At 39.2% G+C, this 21073-nt stretch overlaps 1 protein-coding gene and 1 long non-coding RNA gene across 8 annotated transcripts in view; one reads left to right on the top strand and one right to left on the bottom strand.

Moving 5' to 3' along the window:
• The window catches only part of Tenm3 (teneurin transmembrane protein 3), a 1297160-nt gene that overhangs the window by 63348 nt on the left and 1212739 nt on the right, over window positions 1-21073 (top strand). The window lies entirely within an intron of this gene.
• 4930555F03Rik overlaps window positions 1-21073 on the bottom strand; it is a 178156-nt gene that overhangs the window by 89565 nt on the left and 67518 nt on the right. For 5 of the 7 annotated variants that reach the window (XR_001778771.2, XR_003947385.1, XR_003947387.1 and 2 more), the window contains one exon: window positions 15726-15851. The exons of the other annotated variants lie outside the window; for them this stretch is intronic. This is a non-coding gene — a long non-coding RNA (RIKEN cDNA 4930555F03 gene). The remainder of the gene's footprint in view (window positions 1-15725; window positions 15852-21073) is intronic. 7 annotated transcript variants of the gene reach the window in all.

The raw sequence follows: 21073 nt of genomic DNA, 5'->3' as shown, positions 1-21073 counted from the left end.
TGTCACTAAGCAATACAGTACAGAGGCTGTTTATACAACATCACATTGAAATGGATGGGCATCATAGGTTTTCTAGATATATCTGAAAGTGCTCAGAAAGATATGAAGATGTTTTGTGCAACTATGATACCGATTATCAAGGAACTTGACCATCCAGAGGTTTATAACATCTGCTGGGGTCCTTGAGTCAATCTTCCATGGGTCTTAGGGGGCACTTGAGATTAAAAGGCAGAACAAACAGTGCAGTGTGGAAGACCTCACCTCCCATCCTACACCAAGGACCTTGCAGTATCTCCGGTGAGAAATGTTCCTAGACACTCGTGCGCGGTGAGAGTAAATCAGCTTACATCATGAGAAAAGCAACTATTTCCTCAACGTAAAAAAGCTACTCTGAAAGTTGGTTCAGTTTCAAACCCATACGATAGCAGCCATGGATACATACTTTAGAACCTCAGCTTTTCTAGAAGAGAAGATTGACCTATGATAGTCAGTAAAGGCTGGGGTCTCCAAGGCTTATTCATCACTATGTTCTTGTCACAGCATCTAAAGGATCAGGGAGGTAGGATCACATTGCATGGATAGAGCAAGGATGCCTCTATCTATCTATCTATCTATCTATCTATCTATCTCTCACTTATGGTATTTGGAGACATGCTTCACCATGTATGCCAGGCTGGCTCTCACTCTAGATACTTCTGCTCCTGATCCATACATACTGCTGAGTTTTTCAGGTGTTCTACACTACACCTGGCCCAAACCTTCCTCAGAAACAGAAATATACTTTCCTCTTGACCTTGCTGCTTTCTATACCTTACCCCAAGCAGTCAGAATCTGATGACAGAAATTGTGAAGCTCATTCATGTGTTTACTTGCTGGAGAGACTGATGAGAAAGGAGGGGCATGACGTAACACAAAAAGTAATACTTAAGACTAGTATAGGAAATGTGCAGTCTGAAAGCAAAGAAGTGAATATATTTGGGACAGCCTAAGGGTCAGAAAAGCCTGGGATTGTGAGACAGAAATGATATCATCTAGTATCCTAATACCGCAGAGATCTGTGATAATTATTAATGGTGTGTGTGTGTGTGTGTGTGTGTGTGTGTGTGTGTGTGTGTGTGTAGGTATGTATTGTGGTGGATAGCAAGTATTATACCCAGGTTTAAGAGGCTTCACCTAGTCGTCCATCCAATTTAGGTTTGAATGTGATAGATCTCCCATAGGCTTGCATGTTTGAACACTTAAACCCCAGCTGATAGTACTATTTTGGGAAGTTTAAAAACCTTTGAGAAGTTAAACCTTACTGGAGGAAGTGTGTTAACTAGTAGTAGGCCATGAAGGTTCATAGTCTAATGCTTCTTTCAGTATGTTCCTTGCTCCTTTACAGTGAAACACTGTGACCAGGAGACAGAAGCTTTCCTTCCATGACACACAATGTGTGTGTGTGTGTGTGTGTGTGTGTGTGTGTGTGTGTGTTTTATAATGTATGTGTATATACATATACATATGTATTTATAAATAAATGTCTATATATTCACCCAAAATAAATTATTTCCCCGATGTTTGATGTGCTTAGGCACAGCAGCAATAAATAAACAAATATATAAGGAATAAGGTCAAAGTACTTACATTTTATAGCACTTCACACATCCCCCATCTCTGCCTCTACTTTCTACATTGTTCATGAACAGAGTGTCTCAGGTCACCCAGCCTCCTTGTCTCCTTGTCACTCCTTGCTTTGCTATCTCCTCCAGGATGCCTGCCTTACATTCACTATCTTTCCTTGACTCTCTTTCTACATTGTATTGTTTATTCTACAGTGTTATCACAGCTGCCATTTCTTCTAAAATAATCTATCCTGTACCCTTGAACTTGCCCATGGCTCTAATCCACTGTATCCCAAAGAACAACGCAGTGGCTTGCAGTTGTCCCCAGTAGAAAGAGAGGACATTTTCCTTTGTCCCTTACTGCCATGCAAGAGTGAAGAAAGTCATGGAGTGGACTCACTTCATTACCTGACGTGTTATTTATAAATTACTCTAACTCTGCCCTTTTTACTGTCCAGCGCTTTGACTGTAGATTCCTTCTTTTCATTTAAATATAAAAATTCACTTTTTCTGGAAAGTCATGAAACTTACATACTTGTAAATTTAACTTAGTTGCTTTCCCATTTATCACCCAGCCCCCTGTGCTTCACAGTGTTTTCCTGCAGCAGTCTCTATGAAACAGCTTCTCCGTGGCACTTAAATGTGTTTTTATAGGGAACAACCAAACATAAATAATAAATACTGAAACACATCTTACTCTTCCATCACAGTGCTAATTTGCCCTCGGGTTCCTACACAATGCATCAGGTACACAAGTCTAGACTCATTTAGAGTAGAAATAGCCCAGAATGTGTATTAGACATATATTTATCATCTTGATTTATTAAGGAGCAGCTGTAGAAAGATACTAATTAAGTGCCGGTGCTTTCGTTTTGAGACTATGATTGTTTTTGGTAAGAGAGCAGAAATGTGAGGAAACAAATAAGCAAGTGTATTAGAGAGCATCAAGTCTCTCTTATGAAACAATCGTTCCCTGCATATTCATGGAACTTAAAACTCTAAAGAGGGAATCCACTACAAAGTGTTTTATATCATAGACCAGAGACTCTCAACTTCTGTCTTGGGACCCCATCGCCAAACCTTTTTCTCCAAAACTTATTTACATTATGATTTATGACAGTAGCAAAGCTATAGTTATGAAGTAGCAATGAAAATACTCTTATGGTTGAGGGTCAGCACAACATAAGACACTCTATTAAAGGGTTGCCGCATTAGGAAGGCTGAGAACCACTGCCATAAACACACTGAGGCATAATTTATAGTATTCTCAGGTATTTATTTTATCCTTTGGTTCTGAAGCATATTATACTCCTAAATGCAAAGCCCCCCTCACCAAGTCCTCTGTCATCCATAACTTTTTAATTGAAGTATATGAATATTCATAGCCAGAGCAGTCACAAGAATCATGTGTCCTGAAGTCTACTTAAGACATTCAATTCTAACTGTAAATATAAATTAATGTAAGTTATTCTTTTCATATTCAAGGAGCAGAGTAGCTACAACTTAGCCAGCATTTTCTTGGAGACTTTGCTGGAGCTCCATTTTTTTTCCATTAATGTCACTTAAAAATTGGATAAAAATAATTAGGTTTTTTTTTTAACTTAGAAAAGTAAAGGTTTGAAAGTTGTGAGAGCTTATTACATTGATTTGCTCAACACATGCAAATACATACATAAATATCAAACTGTAAAACCTCAAACAATAAGAAGAAATGGAATTCCACTGGAAGATCTATGACAATAAAACATGTCAATAAAAAATGAAAGTAAGTGTTCTAGTAGGTTTAGTTTAGGCATGCCCAGGAATAGGGTTAGATAGGAGAGTGTTTCTGTTCTAGAAGGTTTAGTTTAGGCATGCCCAGGAATGAAGGTAGATAGGACAGTGTTTCTTTGGCTAATCTAATAAAAAAAGATGTGACAACCTCAAATCTTTGTCTTTGTGCTAAATCCAAAACCAAGCACAAAAAAAAAAAAAAAAAAAAAAAGGAGCCACACCTCCATACAGAAACAGCAAGGTTTTAACAAGATTTGCTCTTGGCATTGAATTCTCCTTCTTACTTTCTTGGACATGTAGCCATTCACTAGGATATACAACACTTAAATGTTCCCTAAATAAAACCACCTCGCAGCTCACTACCAGCTCTCAGTTCATACCACATCATTAAACACAGTTAATTATTTTTAAATTCACATGAAATTTATTTTTACCTTATACATAAAGCATAATTACACATCCTCATGGGACAGCATGTGATGTGTCTTCTTTTTTTCATCCCTTAAAACAAAAGCTGGTATGAAAGCAGTTTATTAGAAAATAATTTGTCTACAAACAAATAGACAAATACTCACAAACACACTGGCACAGATGCTGCCAATTCATCACGAGTAGTTGCTCATTGGATTGCAATTCGAAACAAATATTCAGAATTTACAAAAGAGGAAACACTGATGACCATTCCAGACCTCAGCCCAACTGAAGCTTTTGAAGACTAACCCTTGACTCTGAATTTTGAGGAAACCCACGACTGCAATGCTGTTGCCTTCACTGCTAGAATGTCTGGGGTCTAATTCCTTTCATTTCTTTTTGGATATACTCATTTGTCTGAACTTTATTAAAATTCCACGAAAGGGTAATGATATTTATTGATACATTGTCATATATGCAGAATAAAAACAATGTGAACAGAAAGAGAAATGATTTCATTGTAAACTTTACATTACCAATGGCTAATGCTATCCAAATAGTTCTTAGATGAATAAAGCAGCTGTTATACATTTCTTTCCCCCCTGCTTATGGAAAATAGATATTTACTGGGCTGGAGACATGGCTCACTGCTTAAGAGCACTGGCTGCTCTTCCAGAGGTCTGAGATCAATTCCCAGCAACCATATGGGGGCCCACAACCTTTTGTAATGGGATCTGATACCCTCGTCTGGTGTGACGGAGCACTCACATACTTTAAATAAATCTTTTTTTAAAGAAGAGGCACCTTCTCCAAGTTCTTTCTATATACTTCCCCTTCCTCAGAATTACTCCCTTACTGTCTTCTAAGAGATAATAATAAAATAAAACAAAAACTGACAAATCGGAATTGCACAAAACGAACAAACAGAAGGAAAAGGGTCTAAGAGAAGGCACAAGAAGCAGAGACCTATTGGTCCCCACACTCAAGAATTCCAGAAGATGCAAAAATAGAAGCCATAAGATACACACAAAGGACCTCTAGGCTAAAAAAAGTAGAGAGAAATATATAAATAAAATAAAAATTCATATAAAAATTTAAAAGATCCCTGATATGACTTAATGAAACAAGGAATCTGTCAAGTTGTTGGGTTTTCATTTTCTGTTGGCCATCCACTGCTGGGCTTGCAGTTAATAATTGTTTGTTTCCACAGTGAGACTTCCTTGGAGAAAACTAAGTTTTTATTTGCAAGTTGTTTTCTATTTTTTATTAAATATTTTATTTATTTACATTTCAAATGTTATCCCCTTTCCCGGTGGTTTCCCCTCTGGAAACCTCCTATCTCGTCCCCTTCCCCCTGTTTCTATGAGGGTGCTCCCTCACCCATCCACCATTTTCAATTGGAGATTGCTTCTGGCTTACTGATGGGGGCACGTAAGCTACTTTCCTTCTCAGCTCTAGGGTTGCAATCTGGTGCAGACCTCTTCGTGTCCTCTGCATGTAAGTTCATATGTGCATCCATTCTAGTGATTCAGAGGACCTTGTTTTCTTTCCATCCCCCATCTCCACTGACTTTTGCACTCTTTCTGTCTCGTCTTCCCCAAGCCATGGGGAGAGGGATTTGATGGAGATATCTCATTTGGAGCTGAATGTTTCAAGGTCTCCCATCCTCTGAATAATGTCTCACTGGGGGGTCTTTATTTGCTCCCATCTGCCGCACAAGGAAGCATCTCTGGTAATGGCCGAATAAGGAAGGCACTAGTGCATGAGAATAGTGGAAAGCCATTTGGAGTCTTTTTATTGTTACTTCCCTTCCTTCCTTCCTTCCTTCCTTCCTTCCTTCCTTCCTCCCCCCCCTCTTTCTTTTCCTTCCTTCCTTCCTTTCTTCCTTTCTTTCTTTTGTTTCTTTCTTTCCTTCCTCCCTCCCTACCTTTGTTTCTTCCTTCCTTCCTTCCTTCCTTCCTCTTTCCTTCCTTCCTTCCTTCCTTCCTCTTTCCTTCCTTCCTTTCTTCCTTCCTTCTTTCCTTCCTTCCTCTTTCCTTCCTTCCTTCCTTCCTTCCTTCCTTCCTTCCTTCCTTCCTCTCTTTCTTTCTTTCTTTCTTTCTTTCTTTCTTTCTTTCTTTCTTTCTTCTTTTGTTTTTGTTTCATTCTAAAACAGTACTACTTGACTTTACACAAGGTCCCTGAGCTATTTAGTGTCAGGTTCTTGGTCACCCAAGCAATATCAGGTATAGGATACATCTCATGCAGAGGGCCTTAAGTTCAAATCAGATCTTAGTTGGTAACTCCCTTAAGCCTTGTGGGGGGAAAGCCATTGTACTAGCTTTTCTTGAAGGCAAGCCACCAATCCATTTTTATTCAAAGGTTTTGTGGCTAAATTGTTGTGTGCTTTGTCAATACAGAGTATATTACTTTACTAAAGATGCTATTACAAATGGGTGAAGGCTGTCATAGATACTGTCTTGACCTTTCCATGTTCAATTAGTTGTCTTTTGTCTTCAGCAATGGCCTTACCCAAAGTTTTTGGAGAGAAACCATGTACTTGGCAATTGCCTGAGTAGTTTGGGGTTCTCATGGTCACATTAGTTTTGGTGTTCCCATTGTCCCTTTGGTCAAAACCTTAATTATGTATAACCCAATTTTAGTACTGGAAGCTTCATTTGGTGACAAGAGATGTCCATTTGGGGTTCTGTCTCTACCACTATCTAGAGATTTCATTTAAATCACCTTCATATATATACTTACTTTAGGAAGATTCTACTGTATTAGGTTTTCATATTACCACCTAAAATGACCCTTAATTTTAGCTGTCTCTCCCCATAGTCACCCCTACACTGTACTCTTCCTCCCTCTCCCTACTGGGTCTTCCTGTCCCAACTCCTCCATTCATCTATATGTTTTAATTTCTTTTCCCAAGTGATATCTACCTGCCACACTCTAGTCCATTATTCTATACTCAGTCTATTCTGTCCTGTGGATTCTAGCTTATTCATCTTTGACTTTAACAGCTAATGTCCACAAGCACACACTATATTTGTCTTTCTAGGTCTGGTTACCTCACTCACTTTTTTTTTTTTTTAGTTCCATACATTTAACAGTGAATTTCATGATTCAATTTTCTGTTGGTTTAATGACAGAGTAATAATACCTTGATATGTCAACATTCTTTATCCACTTATCTGTTAACTGACATCTAGGCTGTTTCCAATTCCTGGCTCTTATGCATAGAACAGCAATGAACATGGGTGAACAAGTGTTTCTGTGGTAGGATGCAGCATCCTTTGGGTATATGGCCAAGAGCAGTATAGCTGGATTTTGAGGTAGATCGACTATTGTCTTCTTGAGGAACTGTCACACTGATTTACAGAGTAGTTTTACAGGTTTGCACTCCCACCAAGAATAAATGAGTGTCTCCTTTACACCCTCACCAGCATGAGCTCATTTGTTTTATTGACCTCATCTATTCAGACAGGTGTAAGATAAAATCTCAAAGTAGTTTTGATTTGCATTCCTCCTATGACTAGAGATGTTGAACATCTCTTTTAAGTGTTTCTCTGTCATTTTAGTTTTCTCCTTTGAAAATTTTCCATTTTAACATGGATCCTGCTTTTAATTGGATTTGCTTTCTTGATATGTAGGTGGTTTTATTTTTTAGCTCTTTCTATATTTTTGATATTAGTCCTCTTTTTCCATACCCAAACCACTTAAAGACTTGACAAAGAGAATTACAAATTTCCCTTATGAACATAGCTAAAAAAGTTCTCAATAAAACTCTTGCAGACTGATTCTAAGAATACATGAAAAGATCGCCTACCATGATAAAATAGGTTTCAGAGGCAAGGATGGTTCATCATACATCAATAAATGTAACCCACCAAATAAGCAGACTGAAAGACAAAAACCACATGAGCACCTCAATAGACAAATAAATAGCCATTGGCAAAATCCAACACCCCTTCATTATGAAAATATGAGAGAGACTAGGCTTGCAAGGGATATACCTCAACATGATAAAGGTGATTTCTGGCAACTTCACAGCTAACATCAACCTAAATAGAGAAAAAGTCAAAGTATTTTCTACAAAACTCAAGAACAAAAAAAAGTTGTCTATTCTCTCCATATATATTCAATATAATACTTAATGTCTTAGCTACAGCAATAAGACAATTGAAGGAGAGTAAGCGAATAAATACAAATAAGAGGGGGAAGGTTAAACTATCTTTATTTGCAGATTATATGATACAGTGCATAAATGACCCTAAAAATTCCACTGGGGAAACCTAAGAGCTGACAACCACTTTTATCAAAGTGGCTGGATAGAAAATTAACTCACAAAAACAATAGCCTTCCTTTACAGAAATGACAACTAGACTGGGAAAAGAATTGTGGAAACTAACACCTTTTAAAATAGCCTCAAATAACCTTAGCCAAGCAAGAGAAGAGCTTGTATAATAAAAACTTCACATCACTGAAAAGAAGTTGAAGAAGCTATCGGAAGATGGAAAGGTCCTCATGAATTGGTATGGTGAATACCATCCTACTGAAAGCAATCTACAGGTTCAATGTAATCCCCATCAAAATTCCAACCCAATACTTCACAGATCTTTTCAGCTTCATATGGAAACACAAAACACCCAGGATAGCTAAAGTAATCCTGAATAATAAAAGAACGGCTGCAAGAATCGCCATACCTGATTTAAGTTGTATTACCAAGCTATAATAATAATAATAACAGCATGGTATTGGTATAAAGCAGACATGCCAATCAATGAAATCCAATTAAACTCACAGCTATAAATCTATAAACATATGGATACCTATTTTGTTTTATTTTAATTTATTTTATTTTTTTAAAGAAGCCAGAAATACACACTGGGTAAAAATAAAAGACAGCATCTGCAACAAGTGATGCTTGTCAAACTGGACAGATGCACATAAAAGAATCCAAATAGATTTATACTATCACCTTGCTCAAAATTCCACTGCAAATGGATCAGAGACCTCAATGTAAAACCAGATTCACTGAATCTGATAAGAGAGAAACTGGGGAATAGCCTTGAACTTGTTGAACAGAACACTGTTAGCACAGGCACCAAGATAAGTAATTAATAAATGGGACCTCATGTAACTGAAACACTTCTGTACAGCAAAGAACACCATAGTCTGGACAATTTCCTTCCTTTTAAAACTTAGCTTTCTGAGAGTTTCCTAAAAATATCTTTTGGTCATATTTGTTCCCCTCCACCAACTCTTCCCAGATGCTCTACCCTTCTTCACACAATCAAGGCTGTGTCCTGTCTCAGGAGTGTGACTTTTCATTCAAGTGTGATTGATCTACTATGGGCTATCGCTTAGAAAACAAAATAGTCTCTTCTTCTCTGAGCAGGCTCACAATTGCCAACAAAACCATGGCTGGGTGTGGGATTGTGCACCCAGCTCCTTTCTCCATGCTTAAGGGGTACACATGGTAAGCAAATACATCGAAATTAATATTTTGATGTTTTTGAAGCTAAAGTAATGTAAAAACATAAATACAAGGTCACAAATGCTTGTTAAGTACAGAAGCAATGCTGAGTAGACCCTCTTTGCTTCAATATCCAAATAGATTAATAGTACAATCAAACTAGCCCTCAAGCCCATTCTACACGAGTACAAGGACACAAACTGAGAAGGTATGTGCTTAACCACATTCATTGGAGTAATATATGTGTTGATATATACTGATCTCTTATGGTGATCCATGTAACGTTCTAACCATTGTATATACACTGCTTCTGAAAACCTTTAAGGTGATATGCACTACAATTAGTTCTATTTCACAGATGTAAAAAAAAAATTGTTACAAATTTTAGTGACAGAGTAGATGTTCAAATCTCTCAATACCAATCCCAGAATTCCTACACCCAACCCATACCGATTTCCTATACACGTATATTTATTTACCTGGTTTCATTCATTTTGATTTGAGCAGTCTTATGATCACATGACCCTGTACCTCTCTCAGCCCCTCCCATTTCTGCTCATCTTATTCTTTTCCCAAGTAGCTTTCCTCCTATTTTTCTTACCTTACTTTTTCAAGTTATGAATTATTTTATTTTATTTTATTGGTTATTTTATTTATTTACATTTCAAATGTTATCTGCCTTCCCAGTTAAATCTCTCTCAGCCCCTCCCATTTCTGATCATCTAATTCTTTTCCCAAGTAGCTTTCCTCCTATTTTTCTTACCTTACTTTTTCAAGTTATGAATTGTTTTATTTTATTTTATTGGTTATTTTATTTATTTACATTTCAAATGTTATCTGCCTTCCCAGTTAAACCCCCTATCCTCTTTTCAGTCCTCCCTGCTTCTATGAGGGTTGTTCCCCACCCACCCACTCCCAATTACTTCCCTAGCATTCCACTATGCTGGGTCCTCGAGCCTCCACAGGACCAAGGGCCTCTTTTCCCATTGATGTCTGACAAGGCAGTCCTCTGCTACATATGGTCCCACCATGTGTATTCTTCAGTTGGTGGTTTAGTCCCTGGGAGCTTTAGGAAGTCTGGTTGGTTGGTATTGTTGGTGTTGTTTTGTTTTGTTTTGTTTTGTTCTGTTTTGTTTTCCCTATGGGCTTGGAAACCCCTTCAGCTCCTTCAGTCCTTCCCCTAACTCCTCCATTGGGATCCTTGTGATCAGTCCAATGGTTGGCTGCAAGCATGTGCATCTATATTGGTCAGGCTCTGGCAGAGCATCTCAGGGGAGGACTCTATACCAAAGCTCCTGTCAGCAAGTGCTTCTTGGCATCCGCAATACTGACTGGGTTTGGTGTCTGCAGATGGGATGGATCCTCAGGTGGGGCAGTCTCTGGATGGCCTTTCCTTAAGGTTCGGCTCCCCTGCATTTCCTTTAGACAGGAACAATTCTGGATTAATATTTTATTTATACTATATTTTAAAAGATACGATTGAGAATGTATTGATAAATCATCAAACCGAAGACCTTGCTTTGTGAGCATACAAAACACAGGCCCTGCCTCTCCTTACTAGGAAGAAAAGTAAAATAAGAAATACAGCCCAGAACTTAGTGAAAGACTCAGAGAGTTTGAAAACCACTTGAGAAACCAATTAGGAAATGAGCAATTAAGGTCACCAATAATAAAATCTATTTTTCGACAAAATTTTAAATCCCTTCCCCCATTTGCTAGGAATAATAGTATCAGCATGGATTTTTAAAGAACTTTTCTAGTACAGATAAAAATTAAAACATAATTTATGAGTCAATTTCTACAGGCTATACTTTAAAATATTCTGTTTTTTTAAAAAGCAACACATGCTAACGATGTGGTGGCAGAGAGATAATAAATATGATAGTAAACCAGAATATCTTAATGCCTCTTTTGATAGAGGATAAAAAAGATAATGGGATTTCATGTCCTTACATTAGAGGTACCTAGCATAGGAAACCACAGCGATGGCACAAGCATCCCTGGCTTAGGGAATAGACAGCCTAGACTACATGTTAGAACCAATGCATCATGAAAGGGAAGTACCATGACTGAATAAGCAGCCTTTTGTGCAGGTCTCATGCAACTGGCCATGGGTGCTGTGTGTTAATGATTGAATAGGTCCTTTGTATCCAGAAGACAACATTTTATAGTAACCTGCTTCCTCTAGCTCTGACAATATTTCAGCCCCTCCTTCTAAAGTGTTCCCTGTGGTGTACAATTTGACCACACAGGGGTACACAGTTGGGAGCTGAGGACCAAGTGGTCCCATCCTCTCAGCACTCTGATGAATATGAGTCTCTGCTTTGATTGTTTTCCACTGTCAAAAGAGACTTCTCTGCCTAACACTGATAGCTGCCCCACTTAGTGACGTTCCATCCATTCACTTATTGTAAAACACCCTCAAAATCTTTGGCTTGGCTTCTGGTTTTAAAGGGCAGCGTAATTGGCAGCCAAGGAGGTACAGTTAGAGTCTTAGTACCTGAAACTGGAAGGTAACAAAGGAAAGTAGATAACAATGAAAGCAAGTATCTTTATGGACTCAGTAAGAACTAGAGGGCAAGATAAAATTGTTCTTCGAGCAAATGGTTAGGCTATTTCAACTTGTGACCTATTTTCTTTAAAACAAGTAGATTTTAATATTTTATCATGTTTGAGTGTTTTATATGCATGTCTGTGCACCAAATGCTTGTCTGGTTCCCACAGAGCTCAGAAGACAACATCACATTTAAAACTCTGGGATTGGACTTTCAGGATATCAGAAGCTGCCAAGTGGGTTCTGGGACTCGAACCCAGAGGTCCTCTACAAGTGCAGTCAGTACTCTGAACCACTGAACTCTCTTTGGCCCTATGACCAATTTTCTTGATTTATGAACAGTTCTGTTATCTTGTGGAATATCCAGACCCTAAAATATATATGTAGACTACCTGTTTCTGAGTGAGTGAATGAAGGGGTAAGGGAGATGACTCAGTAAGGAAGGACCCTTCCATGAGAACTTGGATTCTGATAACTAGCATTCACATAACAGCCAAGTGTGTCTCTCTCTGCTTGTTACCATGGCATTGGTTGTGGGAAGGACCTAGGCAGATCCTGGGCTCTCACTGGCCCATCACTCCAGCTGAAACAACAAACTTCCAATTCAGTGAGAAACCTTGTCTCAAAACAACCACCATGGTGGAGTTCCAGAGAGGGTTCAGTAGTCATGACTTTTTATTGCCCTTCCAAAGCACCAAGTGTGGCTCTTACACCCACATTAAGTGGCCACTTGACATACACAGACATGTACACATACATGGGATACAGACATGGACACAAAAAGAAAAGCAAAAGATAAGGTGAAGAGTGGTAGGGAAAGATTCTTTTAAAAAATCTTTTCTAGCTTGTGTGTGTGTGTGTATGTGTACGCACACACATGTACACACACACACACACACACACACACACACCACTATCTTGTCACTAAAGAGAAGCAAGTACGAGACTTATCCCCGCCACCCCAGAGCAATGCCCTACCTCTGCAAAATGTTTTTGCTCCTCTTCATTACAAAGCGGCTACGGGATGCAAGATATTAACAAAACACACCTCTTTTGTAGGGTCTATTCCCTGAGCACGTTCCAGTTGTATTACAATTGGTTTGTTCATTTATTTTCCAATAACCAGAATGCTCTTTCCTCTTCACAACTATTTCCTAATAGTGCTGATGTCTGAACCACAGGGAGAAACCTGAACGACTCTCATGCACTAGCCTGTGTAGTAAATTTTCTCCCATATGGGACTTAGCAAGTGATAACAGAATGATTCTCCACCATTATCAAACATGCCCTTTCCCTTTGATTTGTTTCAATTTGGGTGTAACATTTCAGATTTTACCCAAGGTACAAGCCTTGGGAAAAAAAATTGCCAGGTTTTAATTAAGTCCTTTCCCACACGCTCAGGTGCACTCATTCAAAGCTATCCATCACATCGGAGCAAATCAGGAGGAGGGTATAACATGTGTGGAGTAGTAATCGTGTTGTATTTGTGTTCATCTGTTCATCAAGGAAAAAAAATTAGTCAATTTAAAGCAACATGGGAGTGGCGATCCATGTCTTCAAGGCAACTGTTGTGTAATTGACCTCCTTTAGCATTTAATTTCTCCAGCCTCTAGGAAGCTTAATTTTGAACATCAAAGAGGTACCTGTGGAAGAGTCTGTTCCAGACTGGTGAGTAAACAAATTAGAGTTAATAGGGTCATTAGCTTTTGTGGTAAAATTTTAGACTGGATACTCCTCACGAAGGGATGTTCAGACTGTCAGCATGTGGATTTTTAAAAACCTTTTAAAATATAATTAGACCTAGAGTTTGACAAACTGTTATATATTCTTTGTTTAATGCCATCCCATAGATTTAGGTGAAGTTTGCCCCCCCCCGCCCTTTTTTTTCCTTTTTAACACATTTAAAGCACTTATGAGTCTCCTTTCCGAGCCACACATAATCCCTGCTGATGAATGTATTTCTCTGTGTCCCTGAATTACCGAAGTCTGTGGCTCCAGCCATGATGGTGGAGTTACCCTCTGCCATCCAGGGTGGCAGCTGGCTCATGAGCGATCCCTGGAGATGCAAGCTTTGGAAGGCGATTAACAAAATTAATGTTTGTATTAAACCTCAGGGGGAAGAGAGAGAGAGAGAGAGAGAGAGAGAGAGAGAGAGAGAGAGAGAGAGATTAACATAGAAAGCAAGCAAATATTTGGTAGCTTTGATGGAGAAGTCTTGCATGCAGCAGCTGTGAGAGCAAGGAATCTGCAGCTATCTAACTTACTGCACCAGCAGGATTCAGACAGTGAGAGAGCAACAATGAAAGCTAAAGAGATAGAGATCATGGGAAATGGAGAGAGAGAGAGAGAGAGAGAGAGAGAGAGAGAGAGAGAGAGAGAGAGAAAGAGAGAGAGAGAATATGAAGCAGAGAAACTGTGGCTCTAACTTGTGCCTTAAGCTGTTGAATGTGACTTATGAATGAAGATTTTAAAAGGTTTGCTGATTATTTTCTTACTAAAAACACGTGTCAGAGGTGTTAAAGCTTTCCTCGTATTGCGTAAGAGTCAGTTTCACACAAACTGACCACCATTTATACCCTTTCATTCATCTTCTGTAATCTATCTAAAGTCAAATGTTAATATGTCTGAGTAGTACTTATATCAAAGTTAGACATGCATATTAATTCCAGAATGTCATAGACTGCTTTGACACAATTCCTGTGTTGTATCAGATAAACTACCCAAACACTGGGACTGTGATATTAATGACGTGAAGTTCATAGCTCGTCGTTTTGCTACTTCAGGGTTCGTTCATTCAGTTGTCTTATAATTGTAGAAATTAAACACTGCTTTAAAGGTGACGCATTGGCAACGTTTGTGAATATTTTGTGGCTACTACGAGAAATGTTTGCTGTTGACTTTTCTGTGTCGGTGCCAATGAGCCATAAAAGCCCCTAAATAGAAATCCTTCAATAAGCAAAGGCTGCTGAGGTTAACTTCGAAGAGGAGGTTTGCTAAGGAGGCTCCTGGAGCCAACCAAATTCAGAGCCTTCCCACATGACTCACTGGGTACATGGAAGCTTTAGAATTGCCCAGCTCAGAATTTCTGTCTATTTCCCAATGTATGTAGCAGTAAATACCCTTCTGGAACTCGGGCCCAAGAGGCTGCCTGGTTACTGACGCTCAATCTAGGCTCTGGGTCAGCAAATGAGGCATTAAGCTTTTCTCCAGTATGATGGTTAAATCCCAAATCCTGTACTCTTTTCAAGTTCTGCCATCCTTAGAGAGATAAACTCTGAGGGCTCATAAAGGCCTTAAATTTACCACTTGTAAACAGCCTTATCATTTGATGTGGTACTGGCACACCACTTCCACACAATACAGCAACAACCTGCGTGGCCCAGAGCTCTGCTGCGCTGGCAGAAGAAGAAAGTGCTGATGTGCTTGCTTCTGTTGGATTTACAGCCTGAATTCTGAAATATTTTTGTCTGGGAATTACTGCTGTCACCACTGTATCTTTGCAACTGTCAGGGTTTGTGTGCGAGTGTGTGTGTGTGTGTGTGTGTGTGTGTGTGTGCGCGCGCGCGCCTGTGCGCGAGCGCGCGCATGCAGCACACATGAGAGAGAGAGTGAGAGAGAGAGAAAGAGGACGAGAGAGAGTGTTTTCTATCTTACAAGCTGGAGAAGAATGTGAAGAACAATTTTAATAAGACTATGCAAACAAGGATGCATGAGTACAGTACAAAACAAAACAAATTGCATATTTTTTTTTTTTGTAAGAAAACAAAGAAAGGAATTGCTGGAATAGATTTTAGCCAAGATAGCAGGAAAGACATTTGGGAAATAAAAGAATAACCAAGATAAACAGGTAAACATGAAATGTAATCCTAGAAGATAAAGTTGATTATTTTGAATAGTGGAGGCTTTCTCTTTCCATACCTACCTGACGGAAGTCGTTCCTCAAGCATCACTGTGCAGCAAGCGGGTGCTTTGTTGTACTTTTGATGGTGCTTGGTGCACATTAAACAATCTCCCGACTCCAGAAGTTTTAAGCATCTGCATGTTTCACCTGAATTAATCATGTGGCATAAATTAAAAGTAAATCATCAATCATCATTAATTATCTGTTCAACTGATGCCTGCACTTTCTTACACTTTAATCTTCATTAGCATGTACGAAAAAGGAGAGTCCCAGAGGCTTGCTACATGTGTTTCCGTGACGTGCATATGCCTCCCCAGAACCTTCAGCCACTCCGAAGCATACTTCTCTTCAGTGGGAAGGCGCCATCCCAGGACTCTTCCTCTCCTTTCTTCAGATTAAATCAAATGGTTCAATTTGAGCAGCCTTTGGCTAAAGTGTGATGTAGCTCTCCACATCTGAGCTTCTGCTCTGTTTCTCGAGTACCTTCTACAGCCCTTGAACGGTCTTGTGAGAAACGTGACAATTGCATCTGTGCATCCCAGGGAAACAGAGTAGCTTCTCCCTCCCAGATGTGGACCTTTGTTCTGGGCTGTTCTGTCTATTCTTAAGGATGCCAGGGTCTCTCTGAAAGGAAACATAGGAGGTGTGGGTTTGGCATGGGGAGAAGAGAGATGTAAGAAGAGGGACTGGGAAGAAGGGGGGAAGGGAAACTGTGCTCAGGATGAAGGATGAGAGAAGAATAAAGTTTTAAAAAATTTAAAACTGCCATTGATGTTTTTAGCTTTTGTTAATCATATAAGCTTTGAAAAGTGGCCTGTGGTATTTAAAATGTCCCAAAGTTATATTACCTGATACAGTTTTCTGTGAAGTGAAGAGAAAAGCATGGGGCTATTTTAACACAACATATAGTGAATGACATATTTTATACAAAAGTTTCCTAGTTTGTTTTGTATTATTTCCTCTTTGGAAATATACAGTCCAGCCTGGCACATGAAGTTGAAGTTTAATGACAAGAGCTATACATGTAAGTTGGGCCCAGCCATAGCTTTAACATTTGAGCCATTTCAAATCAGACAGTCCTCAGGAAACTAGTCTCCCACTGTAAGCTGGGAGCTATATTTTATCATTTCTGAAGCTGTAGATTGTTTAACTTCCTTCCTTTATGCTCCATTCTACATGAGAGTAGTGCCAAGCAAGTATGACATGGCCTATCCTATATGAATCCATGGAAGTAACTTGAAAAGCCAGCTTCTATGTACAGAGAGAACATACCTTATACTTAAACTATAAAGGTATGCTTTCATAGTAATGCTAAGATCTTGGAAAATCTGAGCAGTGCTCTTTAAAGTGAAATACATGCCTGTACCCATACCCAGTGAACATGATTATTTTAAGCTTTTAAAATGTTCTGAAATGATTAGAATAATCTTATGAAAACTTCTCTGTGGCACTCTCTGATTAGTTGAGTTATCCTCCAGAAAAATCCTGCAACCCTTTTCCCACATATCTCCCATTTAGACAGGGTAAGAAATAGACTAACTGCTACAATGTGCTTTCCTTAGTGTAGTAATGTTTTGTTCTTCCCCCACATCTTTCCAGGAGCATTGAACTGAGAGGAATTAATACGTTTGGAAAGATAAATAAAAAGACTCAGAAGTCGTTCTTCTATTTTAACTTAAGGAATTGTCAGACTTAGGGAGTGTAACAGTTCTTAAAACCACTTTCCAAGGACAGAAAAAAAAATGAAGTGAGAGGACCCACACACACGCATCTCTCTCTCTCTCTCTCTCTCTCTCTCCCAACTATTTATTTATATTTATCCATATATTTATAGGTGTAGATAGAGATGTATATGAGAGAGGACTAGGCACAAGACAATTAAGCTCACACACTGAGAAAGCAGGTGTGCCTTTTCTTCTTTCATTCTGGACTCAATACATCTGTTCCCAAATATTCCTGGCCTCACTGGTCCAAGGCAAATTGGTAAAGCCGGTATCCAAATTTGTTTCCTTAAAGCAAGCCTCAGTTGAGAAGAGAGTGTGATGTTCTTCTCCCAAGGATCAGAAATCTTTAGACAGTTCCCCTCCGCACCACAAAGTAGTTTTAACCTTCAAAAGTAGCAGCATCCTTTGGTGTCTTCAGAGCAAAGCCACACAGAACACCATCCTACAGGTCTCAAACAGTAGCATGCAAGAGCTCAATCAGCTCTGAAGGTCTTTCATTTAACAAAGGGGAAAGGAAACAAGTCTTTGTTGGTTGTTCTTTTCTCTCTTTCTTTTTCTCACCCCCAGAAACAAAAGACCATTCAATTCTCTCTTCCTTTTTTTCCTCTCCATTAAGCTCCCAGAATTCTCCATGGTGAGCTGCTGTGGAAGACAAAGGTCACTGGTTCCTTTATAATCCATGCCACCCTAGCCTTCTTACCATCATGCAAATTTCCCTTTACAGCCATTAACCTGTAAAGGCCTGGGTGAAGAACACTTGCAGTGATTTCTATGGGTTTATGAACATAAGACTATAGAATTTTTCTGCTTCCACTTTACAGATATGATTGAAAATGCCATGTTACAAAACAAGGAGAAAATATGTCAAGTAAATTGGTGGTTCATTTCCTAATAGATTTGTTAGGATAATAAAAACTGTCATGCCTGGAAAAAAAAGTTCTCAAATATATGTACTATTGAAATTAAGATGAAAGACTTAAGTAGGACAGACATAAACTAGACACTCATGTTCTTTTTGGATTGAAGGCATAGGGGTGCAATCAGCTTTAGTCTATTGAACAACTTAGCTCTGAGTGTGAGGATCTATTTGGTTAATCAGTTCCTAGCAGGTTTTATGCATTAAATTTACTTTTTGCAAAAATATGAAAGTTATTCTTATCCATATCTCTCAGTTTGACTGATTAATTATCTATGGTTCCCCAGCACATCCCATGATCACAGTAATGTTCTTTGGAGATGTAATCATCAAAGAGCATCCCTTGGTTAGTATGGAACATGAGAGGGGCATAAATAATGAAACAGAACAGGAGCCATTAATTCCTTCTGTTTTGTTTTCAGCGCTTGAAGGTTGGTTTACTAGGTAGGGGGTAAAGATGAGTTGGGAAGTGAAGGGGAAGAAAAGTGAATTTAGCAAAGTTCCTTTTAAACTCATCCATCTATAGCACCATAGACTAGGCTCCCTAGCAAGCCTTGCAGGCTTAGACGATGTTATTTTGCTTGCCAAGGTTTCAGCTTCACAAAGACAAATTTGGAACGAAGATTGTTCCAAATCAATCAGGTGGTTACCAGGAAGCACTGGCCGGTGATGTCAACATCAACGTGATGTTTGATGCAGGTTTTAAAGCAGTTTATTGTACATCTTGTGAAATGGTGCTGACATATTATTGTTTATTAAGGGTTTAGAAGTAAAGAGGACAAAAAAGAAAGTCTTCCCAAGTACAGGCACCACTGACTCTTAATAGGACTGAAGTGCCACGTAATTGAGCTGTGACTAATGACCAGGGTTCACTTGGTAACCTGTATTGTGCTGCGTTCTTCCTCGTGTTGGGTACTATTAATGTCAAAGAAATTTCAACCATTGACCCTTGACCTGAATCATACCCCTTCGCCTAGTCACTGTTTTCTCTATGTCTGTTTGTTTGGTTTTGGTTTGTTTGTTTTAGCACGATGGTTTCTATTCTGTCACTGTTTTAAAATAAAGCTGTGGCCAGCCAGATGACTTAATATGGAATCCCTCCTTTATCTCAGAAGCAATGAATGAATGTCCAGGGCTCTGATCTAGCACGTCTTTCCCCAATACTTACAGGAATGGCTAGATGACTGCCCTCAGAGCGGAGAAAAGCAGAGCGCCACTTGTCGCACTGCCTTATGGGTAATGAAGTACCACGTGCTCCACCCAGCTTACTGAAAGTTAGCCTGCGCCTGGGTTGATGGCTTTGTTGTTGTTTGGCTTGGTTGTTCTTGTTTGTTTTGTTTATTTGTTTGTTTTCTATTCTAAAAGAGTAGGGCATAGTAGGTGTTGGCCAAATAATGTAATAAGAGAATGCCCAGGGGAAGCATAACTTTTAGAATCTCTGCATTCAGCTTTCCCAAAGAGACAAATATATATATGTTTAAATCCAAAGTTTGGGTTGGGCTTAGTAGCTCAAATGTACGACAATATCATCACTCAACCAAATTCAAGAAGACAATATCCAAGCATGGAATGTTCTGTTGGCATTGTCCTCTAGAATAATTTGACCCACTTTTATGATTGAAAAAAATATTCATTTGATCGCCTAAGAAAATGAAGTACTATAGAATTTGGTCATTTTGCATTATGGTTTTAAAATAATCCAAATATCATAGGGAAAATATTTCAACGTTTCAAAAGTAACAGAAAATGGGTGAGTGCCTGATAATGTCTTCTAAGATATAAAACATATATTTTGTTACAGACATTTTTTGTTGATATATTCTTTATTTACATTTCAAATGTTATCCCCTTTCCAGGTCTCCCTTCTGGAAACTCCCTATCGCATTCCCCTCCCCCTACCTCTATGAGGGAGGATGCTCTCCCATCTACCCATCCACTCCTCTCTTCCCACTCTGGCATTTCCCTACACTGGGGATTTGAACCCCCTCAGGCCCAAGGGCTGCTTCTCCCACTGATGTACAACAAGGCCATCCTCTGCTACATATGTGGTCAGAGCCATGGGTCCCTCCATGTATATTCTTTGGTTGGTAGTCCAGTCCCTGGGAGCTCTAGGGTATCTGGAGAGTTGACACTGTTGCTCCCCTCATGGGGCTGCAAATCCTCTTAGCTCCTTCAGTCCTTTCTCCAACTCTTCCATTGGGGACCCTGTGCTCAGTCCAATAGTTGGCTGCAAGCATCTGCCTCTACTTGTCAGGCTCTGGCAGAGCCTCTCCCTGTCAAAACCACATTTGTATTTAAGCATGCACTTTCTTTTTTCTTTAGGAGTAAACTCCACTTCGTTTTACTTGCTTGACTTGTAACTAGAAGACACTGGGACCTTCTGAGGCTCGACCATGTAGAAATAGGGTCTATCTGGTTGCCATTCATGACATGGCTTTTTGGAACTGCTCATCTGGGTGACTACTTGGATGTCAACCTGATCTTTTGCTCTGAGAGCACGGAATTCTTTGCAATACTGTTCTGAGATTTTGTAGTGGTGAAGGCATTGATACTGGATATTCCCTTCATTTGTAAGTGGGATTTTATGACCAAAGTATCTGGACGAATTAGACAGCTATCAGAAAGAACTTATTACAGGTTAATAGTAAATTGCCTTCCACTCTTCTTGGATACTCCCCCAAAACATATTCTCTTCAATTCTCTCTATCCTCACCTCTCTATGAATCAAT

This window comes from Mus musculus, chromosome 8 (genome assembly GCF_000001635.26).
Source record: "Mus musculus strain C57BL/6J chromosome 8, GRCm38.p6 C57BL/6J".
NCBI classification, from domain to species: Eukaryota; Metazoa; Chordata; class Mammalia; order Rodentia; family Muridae; genus Mus; species Mus musculus.
This window is presented reverse-complemented; position numbering and strand designations above follow the sequence as displayed.